This window comes from Trachypithecus francoisi, unplaced genomic scaffold (assembly GCF_009764315.1).
Source record: "Trachypithecus francoisi isolate TF-2019V2 unplaced genomic scaffold, Tfra_2.0 Lachesis_group1, whole genome shotgun sequence".
NCBI lineage: Eukaryota > Metazoa > Chordata > Mammalia > Primates > Cercopithecidae > Trachypithecus > Trachypithecus francoisi.
Window position 1 is genome coordinate 20,819,575 of NW_022681454.1, and position 11,990 is coordinate 20,831,564.

Consider the following 11,990-nt stretch of genomic DNA (forward strand, 5'->3'; position numbering starts at 1 on the left):
GCTCATTACTTCTGTCTGGATTTGTTCAAATCATTAGCACCTTTGGAGACTGGAAGAAAAGTAACAACCCCAGGTAACCTGTTCCTGAAATAAGCCAAATAAGGCATAGATCCCAAGGTGAGCCTCTCTTTATTGATTGTATTCACCAAATCCATAAATTTACTAATAAATTTTACATTCATCATCTATTCAGTAACTAAGCACCTGCTATGAACCAGTACTTTAGCTGGTATGAAGGTTACTAAAATGGGTAAGTCCTAGCTGCTGTCTTTAAGTGTTTCATGGTCTAATGGAAGATGCAGAAGGCAAGAACTCAGATATTAAAAATAATAAGTGCTTTAATAGATCACAATTGCAGCCAGAAGATGAAACTTCAAATTAGAAGGGGTGTTACCTTGGGATTATTATTTCAGTTCTGTGAGAGTCCATCTTGTCTCCTGTAAAATGGGCATAGCAATACCTACTTCATGAAATAAAGTGATATAAAGACCATCATACTCAATGTTTTATGGAAGAAGTAAGGGTAGATAGTATACATCAGAAATTTAGGGCCCAAGGGGCAGCACGACTGAGCACATTAATAATTAATTCTGGAAATCCATGAATGGAGTCAGCACTAGGAACCGGAAAGTGATTTTTCTTTAAAATGTTAAGGAGAGTGAAGATCAAAAGAGTAGAAATCATAAGTAAAGAAAGAATCGTCACCAGGCATGGTGGTTCACACCTATAATCTCAACACTTTGAAAGGCCAAGGTGGGCAGATCACTTGAGTCCAGGAGTGTGAGACCAGCCTGGGCAATGTGGCAAAACCCTCTCTCTACAAAAAATGCAAAAATTAGCTGGGCATGATGGTACATGCCTGGAGTCCCAGCTACTCAGGAGGCTGAGATGGGAGGATCTCTTGAGACTGGGAGGCAGAGGTTGCAGTGAGCCGAGATCACTCCTGCCTGGGTAATAGAGCAAGATGCCTGTCTCAAAATAAAAATAAAATAAGTAAAAAAATACAGTAGGCATAGAGAAATATTATTAGAGTTTTATGCTTCTATCTAAAACTGTCCCCAAATCCTGTTAACTGAATAGAAAGAAAAATAGAAAATGAAAAAGAAAAAATAGCATTGATGAAAAACAGTTGCAAAGATTTGCCTGAAGAATTAGCCCTAGCTAAGTGTCCCAACTAAGCCCAAACTATCTTATTACACATTCTACAACTCAGGAGGGGATATAAAGAGAATCCCCTACTTTTCTTGCTCTAGTTTTTACAGCTGTTGTCCATGTACTTAGCCAAGGTCATGTGCTCAATCATCCAGTCCCGAGTTTTGCTTCTGATGCCCTGTCTTTCAGCACAGGCTTCTGACCTCTACCTCCAATCCACTCCATACCTTCCTGATGCTTCCCCAGCTCTGGGCCTGGTTGCTGATTGTTGTTTAAACCACTGTTGACTCCAGTGGTTTAACTAACAACCTTCCTACTTTTTTCTTCTTATGCAGCTCTCTCAAGCTCCATACAGAAACTCTTACTAAGACTCACAGCATTAAACCAGAACACAGACAACTGCCTATAATGGATATGAAGTGAGCCAAGGAAAAAGTAATAAATAGGGAGATTTGAGGATTGCTGCAAATCGTAGTAATGCTACGACCAAAGATACTCAAATTTAATTTAAAAAGGCAAAGCATCATTCTAGTCAAATAGCATCTATTCACAGGTTCAGGGGATTCAGTCTGCCACACCTAAATAAACAATGCTATCTAGAGCTCTCCAGTTGAATATGCAGCTGCCTCCGACCCTGGAGTGTGCTGTTCATAGAAAAATGTGTCATAATTTTGCCATCTTATTACTTATTTTTTCCTGAGATAGGGTCTTGCTCTTTCACCCAGGCTAGAGTGATGTGGTGTGAACATGCCTCACTGCAACCTCAACCTCCTAGGCTCAAGCGATGGATCGTCCTGCCTCGGCCTCCTGAGTAGTTGTGACCACAGCTGTGCACAACCACATCTGATGAAATTTTTTTTAGAAACAGGGTATCACCATGCTCCCCAGCTGTTCTTGAACTCCTGGGCTCAAGTAATCCTCCCACCTTAGCCTCCCAAAGTGCTGGAATTAGAGGCATGAGCCACCACATTCGGCCACTTCTTTTTTTGTTAATAGACTAAAGGACAAAAGGAGGTTTTCACAATAGACAATGAGGCTTAAGCTAGTTTTCTGAGAATCCAACACATTTGGGCACCAAGGTCTGAAGCTGGTCTGCTAGAGGTACATTATATTAAAAAACTGATATTTGATTCCCCATTGTTAATACTCAGGAACATTCTGAGGTTGGAGCCAGTGCCTTTATCTATTGAAGAAGCACAAAGAAAAAGAATGACCAAAGCAGGCATAAGCTCCCTGTAAGAACAGTGAAAGACACCTATCTAAGAAGAACCTAAAGGGATCCTCACCCTACTTCAGAGCTACCATTGGCAAGTGGCACCTCGAAGACTAGGAGGCCAGGGAACTTTGCCTTTCAACTGTGAGTGTTGGAGAGCTCCTTGCTGTCTGTCACTGTCTTCATGCTGTGAAGTTATTGTATCCTTTACTCGTATCAAAGATGTATCTTTAGCCTGGAATCATTGGTACCTTTCTGTCAATCACGGTCACCAGGTGGCAACTACCAGGTAATTATTCACAGATGTACAAATGATGTATAATTAAAAACTGCTTGCTAAAGTCTTTTAATGACTTTACTCAAGGTGTTCCTCATTTGATCTCTGGGATAAGAAAAAAATGGGCCCTTATGAGTATGCTAATTGGGGTCATAATTGGCTGATATGTATAATCAGTTTTTCCATGTGTTTCTCAACCTTTTGCCTGCCTATCCTGCAATTCCACACCAATTAAAAAACAAATTTATTAAATATATGTGTTCTTCTTTCATTGCAAAATCTCTTATTCCCCAGAGTATTACAGAAAGGGCAAGACAACCTTGTTTTCCAGCTGTTTGCAAGCATTATGCCTTTGAGTCATTATGCAGAGCTTTTTACAAAATCAAGACATGTCTTCATAATATCTGTTAATTTAACATGTTTATTTATATCACTGGAGCATGACTTCTGCATATAAAGGAAGGCATATTTTAATAGTTAAAATTTAATTAAAACTGTTTATAAAACTACATAATTCTCTATATTTATAATTTTAAAATAATCGGCAAAATCCTGAATAAGAAGCATCAACTTAAAAAAGCAGTTTGAAAATGATTTCTTTCAAGGAAGGAGGAAGGAGGGACCTGAATTTTACAACCAGAAACTTTCTAAGTAACACCTGAATTGTCAGGGCAGTTCATACTTCACAAAATCAAATCAATTTCTGAATATGACTTGTTTTTTTATTTCTTCTGCCATCACTCAGAACTTAATAATTGGGGAAGCTTTCAAATACAATAGGTGAAAATATTCAGTCATTTATATTTTTGTATAAGTATTTAACATTCAATGTGATAGAGCTTATGACATCATTTAAATGAGATTAAAGATGTCTGAGCTTAGCCAACTACAATACTAGCAGCAAATGTCCTTGTGTTCAGTGCAGTACTATGATTTCCAATTAGTTTTTTCCATCGGCTTAATTTGAAATCATAGTATCATAAACATTCTAAATTTGACAGTGTGGGTCTTCATTTTAGTAGTAGGAAAACAGATCTGTAATTTCTGAGCACTTTATAGATGGTGAATTGTATCACACACGGAGTCAAATCTTATTACTAAACAATTATGAATTTACCAGCTAGTGATTGGTATCATGCTACTTGCTAGAAAAATTACTAAACATAAGATATGCTTTATATGAAAGGAGATTACACCTTTAAGGACAGGAAAACACCTTATTCATCTTGGCATTCATGTTTTTATCCTACAAAGCAGAGCTCAGTATTTTACCAACAGTAAGAACTCAACAAATATTGAATGAAATGGTTTCTCTAATAAAATTTCTCTCTCTCGCTCTCATTCACAGTTTTTTTTTTTTTTTTTTTAGCTTATGTTGGTTCTCAAATTTTAGCTTTTAGTTTTGTATAAGCATTACCTGGGAGTTCTGCCACTTACTACTTTCTGCCACCTACTACTCTCAAAGTTCTTTTCAATTAGTTATAGAGAACCTTAGGAAGCTACAGTTTTCAGACCACCAGAAATACCAGCTTAGTAGTTACCAACAGTTCTTTCTTGTTGGAGCAGCTCAGAACAAGTCAACGTATTTATTGAGAAAGAGCGGAATTTGAATAATAACCTTCCTTTCTGCTCCATCCCAGTGAAAGTAGGGTGGGTGATGGTGATATATATATACTGTATATATGCACAAGAATCTGTGCAGAAATAACATGTATCCTGGATCCCTCACTCCAGGCAGCAATTAGCCCTTTCTTCTCTTCCCTCCCCAAGAGGCAATGTACTACAATGAATAGTGAACAGGACTTCAGATCAGACAGACCTAAGAAACTTCAAATTCTGCCTGCAATACTTACCAACAGTGAATTTGGGCAAGTGACTTGAACTTCGAAGTCAGCTTCATAATATATATAAGAAGAGTAATAACTAGCTCATAGGGCTTTTGTGGGAATAGAGAAGTTCTTTTTTAATAATGCATTTTCATAGCATATATTCCAGAAGTGTAACTATCATTTTTTTTCCATTTACAGATTCTAAGTTAAAGAAATAAAATACTGTATTACCAGTCACATATTTATACACTAAGTGAAAATGTCACTGCAACTCAAAAAAATAAGTGAGTGTGGAATAGATGACCTTTAACACTGATTCTTAACCTGGGATGGGATGATTATATGATTCATATTGATGTATTTATCCATATATGATTTGACATAGGATTTTGCTAAATGTTGTCAGTTGAAAGTAGATCATCTGGCCTGACTAAAAAGTTATCATATTTCATATTTTAGTAGATAGAAAATTTGACTCTTAAAATGTCAGTGCCAAAATCTTTAGAAATAATATTCATCTTTTTACTGGAGTCTCAGACAATAATAAATAGCTTTGTCAAATAAAAAAGGTAAAGTATAAAATCTGAAAACAGGCAATATATTTCAACAAGTGAAGAGAAACAATAAAGTCGAATTTCACTTAGCTTCTACCCCACTTATGCTCTTACAGGTTTTGAATGACTCTAACAGGTCAATGCCCTCATAAATTCTTGAATGTACTGAGATTAGAGTTCTCCTTCTGCTAGCTCCGAAGTTACCTAATTTTGTGACAAAGTAACTGACAGAATGTGGCAATTAAGCTATGTTCATATTAGATATGGCTCCATGTATTTTTTTTTTAACCAAAATGATTTGAGTTCCAAATTATGAAGCACAGCAAACCAACAGTGGTTTTCAGGGACAAACGGAATATTTAAATCATTTTTAAATAAATGATCATGACTTTGTTGGTTCTCCTTTGCTGAGCACTAAAATGATGATGATGATCAAAAATAATATACATTAAACAATCCCTGCAATACTACTTATTATTTACCTCTATCTTTGAATCTATAAAATACAGATAACAATTGTATTTACCTCCATAGGGTGTGCTGAATGTTAAATATGTTAATAAATCTGCTGATCTTAGCACACGGTGGGTTATATGAGAATGTCTATAATTACTATTTATATTACTATTTATAATTATCCCATTTGTAAAATTGAGGGCAGTGGGTATGTTGTTATCCTGATTGGGGAGTAGAGGAAGCTGAAGCTTGGTGAGGTTCGTAATTCTGTCAAGTCCATGTCAGGGACATCAGTGGAAGTCGAATTTAAATCCCAGTTCTCTGATTACAAATACTCTTTCCCTAACTCAGAGCCTTCTCACAGAAAACTGCAGAAAGCTGGCGAGCTACCCCAGGTGCAGAATGCTCTATCAGTGACTTTGTCAGAGTAGTAGGGCCTGGACAAAAGCCAGGTCTGTCCTTATTTTAAGTCACTCTATATAAGAGAGAAGTAATTTTGACATGCCTTTCAGTTAAGTGTACTTAAAGCAAAGCTCTCAAGCTTTCCAATGACTAAATGCTAGAGGAAATAATGGCAATGTAACTGAAAAATTGCTGACTGTGTGACACAGCAAATCATTACACTGTTCAAATACCAATTTATAAAGCTGGAGTGTTCATAGCTGTCTGGGCCAATTCATCTTAGTCTCTCTTGGTTTGGAATGAATATTTGGTTGGTTTAGACAGCAAAAGCCTTTGACCCACAAATGAGAGGCTAGGCTTGCTAGATCTAGTAAACAAAAATACAAGCTTCCTAGTTGAATTTTAATTTCAGATAAACAGCCAATACTTCTTTAGTATGTTACAAATGTTGCATGAGGCATATTTATAATAAAACATTACTTGCTATTTAACTGATATTCACATGAAACTGAGTGTCCTGAATTTTACTTGGCAATCCTAGCAGGGGCTTACTTTGAAAAGTTCCTTCCTAGGAATGAACACTTAAGGGAGGAAGTTGTTACAGAATGAATGTTTGTGTTCCTCCAAAAGTCAGTTTGAAGCCCTAATCCTCAATGTGATGGTATGTGAAGATGAAGACTTTGGGAAGTAATTAAGGTTAAATGAGGCCATGAAGGTCAGGTTCTCATGATGGGATTAGTGCATTTATACAAACAGATACCAGAGAGCTTGATTTTTTTTTCCACCCCCTAAGTGTGCACAAAGAAGAGGTCATGTGAGCACACAGCAAGATGGCAGCCACCTAGAAGACAAGAGAAGAGGCTTCAGAATGAAACCTACCTTGCTGGCACATTGATCTTGGACTTCTCAGACTCTAGAACTATGAAAAATAAACTTCTGTTGTTTAAGCTATTCAGGCCACGGTGTTTTGTTACAGCAGCCCGAGCAGACTAAGATAGTAATACTAAGCACTTTGGGGCAGTGGCAACTACCCAATCTCACTCAAATCCTTCACCAATGGTGGTAGCAAGCTGTGTAGATAACCTTTCTTTGCCCAAATTTCTTGAGTCCCCAGGATGTCCAATCCCTAAAGGAACTAGTATGTAAATAAGGGGAATCATACGGGTTCTTTCTTCCCATTGAACTACAGATCGTTTCTCCACATGATTGGCTGTACCTTGCCTATTTTGCTGTGCATTTCCAAAACTGAGTTCCATTTTACTTTTCCCCAGGCTACACTCTTTCAGGTTCCAGTCACTGTAGTGCAACTGTCTTGCTTACAATCTATGCTTATTTTAAAATCCCACTAAGAATGGATTTAGATATATAAAGCCCTGGCCTAGTCACTTTTAATCCCTTTCCCTATTGCCTCTTAAATGTTGTTTGATAACTGAATGCTGAATTCAGATTTTCTTTTTGACTTCAGAAAACTTTTGCTATTGAACTGTTGAAAAGCTTAGCCTAAATTACAAATTCTTTTGCAAAATTTGTGTGTAGACTCCAAAATCTCCACCATGTTAAATAAACTTTTCCAGTTACTTTGGCACACACATATTAATCTAGACCTTTTCAGATTTCTACACCGCACTCTACACTAGGCAGTTTAGCTCTTGGTTATAAACTATGGTTTAGTTTGTTTATAAGCTATGGTCTGGTTGAGCTCTTGGTTATAAATTATGGTTGAGTTTTCCTTGCATTCCCACTCCATTTTTTCCCAATCTGTCTTTCCCATGCACATGCACATGCGTGCTCACACACACATAAAACTGTTAATCCTCACTTATTTTTCATTCATCTTTAAACATAATCAGTGCAGTGCTAAATAATAACTGTTGCTTAACATGTCAGCTGTTGATTATCTTCTGATATTTGCCTGAATTACACTCAACTATTTTTAATTTTTGAAATTATTTCTGTATTTTACCTTAATATTAATCTAAGGGGAAAAGAAGAAAAGATTTTATCTGGGAAAAATAAAATGATTCTCGAGAAATTTTCCATAAAGAACTTGCCAAAATGTAATATAAAAAGAATTGTGGTTTCTGAAATTTACTTAAGGCCTTCTGGATGTTGATCTTTTCACTCCAAAGCTGATTTAATTTTGCCCCTGAGCTTGTAAGCACCAGATAATTTGCTTGCTTGGATTGTCACTGAGTCTAATATGTGTTGGTCATTAATAAAACTTTTTCAGAACATGAGAATGATGTAGGAACGGTGCGGTTATATTATGAAAGTTGAGTGTAAATGATTCTTGGGAGGAAAAGATTTCCAAATTATGCAAAGAATGGAATTTACTCAACTTTTAAAGATCCAAAGGGAGGTAATATGTATGCAGTAATGCTTGTATAACAGACCTGGGCTGAGCTTTTCCACCCAAAATAGATATATTTTACATAATAATGCTATATATTGGTTTATTATAAGTTACATGAGCCTGGATTCCTCTGTAAGTATTGCTTACTTTACTTCATTTCAAATTCATTATAGAATTCATGGTTCTTTTGTGCTTTTTTAGAAAAAGATATTTCCCCAATGGATATTTCACTTCCTTTCAGCCTGCTTCTTTACCTCCTCCAAAATTCTAAATTCTGACTATTAAACATGATTTAATGAGCTTAGAGTAGGTGTGTTCCTTCTCTGTGATTACCCAATATCCCGTGCATACCTCAATCCTGCCGAGTTGCAACCTTCATTTTGCCTGGCTATATCTCTTGTGCTAAACAACTGGCTCTTCAGAAGCAAGGCCTGGCTGTTATCCTCAAGGTGCATAAGTCCTAGCACATGCTGGTACTTGACACATGCTTGATATACAAATTAAAAATGAGCTGTGATGATCCCAGGCACTCAATACTAGTGGCAGTACAGTAAAGTGGCTGAGAGCAAGATGGTCTCTGCAGATCCTTGACTTAAATTCCCATAGAAAACATTTCATTTCATTTAGAGAAATGTCACTTTGAAAAGTTCTGACATTTTATGTCCTTTTTAATGCTAACCATATATATATGTGTGTGTGTGTGTGTGTGTGTGTGTGTGTATAGCTATTATTCAGTGTGATCCTACGCTTTTAGACTTTTAATGGCACTAGAAAAAAAAAAAAAACAAGTATCTCCCCACCAATAATAATGAGTCACACAAGTGAAACATATTTAGGTAAATAGAAATTTTGCTATATTTAACCAATCACCATTGAACTTAATACCATAATAATTATACCCACTTACATTTGATTAGCACTTGCAAGTTTATAGTGCCTTTCCCATAAATTATCTTATTTAAAATGGCACATTAGCTTTTTAATTATATAAGAATTTCATGAATATGTGGTTTTGTGGAAAATTGAAGTACAGAAGTATATACATTTAAAGGTAGAGTTCTCATTAACCTGAGGTAATAAAATTTCATTTTCTTCACATCCCTCCAAGGTGTTGTGTGGGTCACAGGTCAGAAAACTTAGCAAGCCATGAGAGGTAGGCTGACAGATGGTTGGGACTTAGCAGGAGGGTAGGTTTGTAAAGCAGTGCAAAAGAAAAGCTTGGTCCTGAAATAGAGAATCTATTTTAAAGGAAGACATATTGTGTCAATAGTTATCACAATGAGACTTGAGAGTTTAAGCACCCCAAAAGAATAATAAGTCAATGATCAGCTTTATCAGATGTAACTGATTGTACTGCATCACTGAAGCTAATGTACAAGAAAATTATCTGGGGGAATTAGCTTGCCTAGTTTCATGGCTCTTTAAGGAAGCAATAATACTAACTACTCTCAAAGCAACCAGAAGGCTGTCAGCTGTAGGTGCTTTCATGTGAAATGTCCTTATTTGATGCCCTGCTAGAGTCCAATTCACTGCTAGTGTTTTTAGCCTAAATAAAGAACAGTAGCTGAAGGATTTGCTATCATGTCATAATGTGTGAAAAATGCTACAATGTCCCTTTATGAGATATTAGAACTGCATGTAAATAGATATAAACCTGCATGATGTCACCAGCATGAAGCTAATTTTAAAAAAATATTCAAATTCAGAAACAACTTGATACCTATAGGGAATTTAGATTCTTTTTGACTGGAAAACCAAGAGAACAGCATACCTGTTTAGTTCAACACGGTGTATGTTCTATTCTTGGCCAATTTCTACATGAAAATTAGTAGTGTCTTGATGTCAGAAAAACATATTTCCTTTCTTTTCTTTTTTCTTCTGAGACAGGGTCTTGTTCTATCATCCAGGCTGGAGTGCAATGGTGCAATCATGGCTCACTGTAGCCTCAACCTCCTGGTCTCAAGCGATCCTCCCACCTAATCCTCTAAAGTAGCTGAGACCACAGACATGCACCACCACAACTGGCTAACTTTTTTTTTTTTTTTAATTTTTGTAGAGATGAGGTCTAGCTATGTTGCCCAGGCTGTTCTCAAACTCCTGGGCTCAAGTAATCCTTTCGCTTTGGCCTCCCAGAATATTACAGGTGGTAGCTCACGCCTGTAATCCCAGCACTTGGAAGGCCAAGGCAGGTGGATCACAAGGTCAAGAGATCAAGACCACCCTGGCCCAACATGGTGAAACCCCATCTCTACTAAAAATACAAAAATTAGCTGGGCGTGGTGGCACATGCCTGTCGTCCTAGCTACTCTGGAGGCTTAGACAGGAGAATCACTTGAACCTGGAAGGTGGAGGTTGCAGTGAGCTGAGATCATACCACTGAACTCCAGCCTGGCGACAGAGGGATATTCTGTCTTAAAAAAAAAAAAAAAAAAAAAAAAAATTCAAAATCTCATTTTCTTCTCTATCATCACCATACTCATGTTCATATTATCTAAGTCTTCATAAATTATATTGATTACTTACTCTGCTTTTTCTCTTTCCCTGGACTCTGTTGGTTTAGTTTCCAGGCATCACATGTTAGCCTTATTGCCATCAATTTCTTAGTGCTTTTCTCAAACTTCTCTTCGCTACAGACGTGATGATTGGAAACAAACACACTAACAGATATGGCCTTGAAACTTCCCTGTTTAAAATCCTTCAATGATGCCCTTTTCATCCAATGAATAGTTGTTTCCTTACTAGCCTCTAGACATCTGCAAGAGCCCAATCTCCTTGGCATAGCATGAAAGATGTTTCTGTTTTTTGCCTACTGTATTGAGTAACATCTTTTGCTACTCTCTTCACACCCACTTTTCAGAAATAACAAATTCCATGTTGTGTCTTGAACACAATATGAGACTTCCGATTCCCACGTCTTTTCACACGTCCCTTGCACCTTCCGAAATGGCATCGCTCTCTAGTTCACCTGGCTACTTTCTACAGAGTGTTACTCTGTGATGCTTACCTCACTATATTCAGCAAGGTAAATTAAATGTACTACCTCTGTATCTTATTATTTCTTCTCTTGTTGCTCACATCACGTTATATATTAATTTGTTACATGTTTATTTCTCCTATCAACACATGAGATTCTTGAAGGCATGAATTTTGTGATATTTATCTTCCTATCTCCAAAACCTACTATAAAATATGCTTCATAATAAATACTCAATAAGTATATGTGGTTTGAATAAATGTACTTAAGAGAAAAAAGACAGTAATATAAGCCATGCTTTTATTTGACTTGACATTTTCTAGTTTTCCATTTATTCAAATAGTAAAATTTTACTAAAAATGGTAGAGTAGTTATGTCAACATTAGCCAAAGATGACCTATTGGATGGGTAATTTGCAAAGAAATTATTTTCTCCTTAGATATGAGGTAAATCAATAGTAACTTAGCAATGAAGATATAAATTTAGACATTATACCTATATTCCAATTCGGGAGGTGGATGGAGTTAATGCTATAAACACTACAAAAAATGTATTTCTATCCTCTTAAGATGAGCATCTCTAACAGTTTCTGCAACTCCATGGTATAAAACCCTCTGCTATGTCCTCTCAAAACACCTCCTCAATCTGGGTCGGGCCTGCCTTTCCTCAATTCAATTCTATCTTTATGTGCCCATATTCTGGACCAATTGTGCTCAATGGCATCTATGCTTTATTTAGAATAAGCCCCTCCAAAGTTTCTAACTCTTAAGTCTTCATTCT

General features: G+C 36.6%; 1 protein-coding gene across 2 annotated transcripts in view; it reads right to left on the bottom strand.

The window, feature by feature from the left end:
• The window catches only part of KCNIP4 (potassium voltage-gated channel interacting protein 4), a 1,243,239-nt gene that overhangs the window by 903,752 nt on the left and 327,497 nt on the right, over positions 1-11,990 (bottom strand). The gene's annotated exons all lie outside the window — the stretch shown is intronic.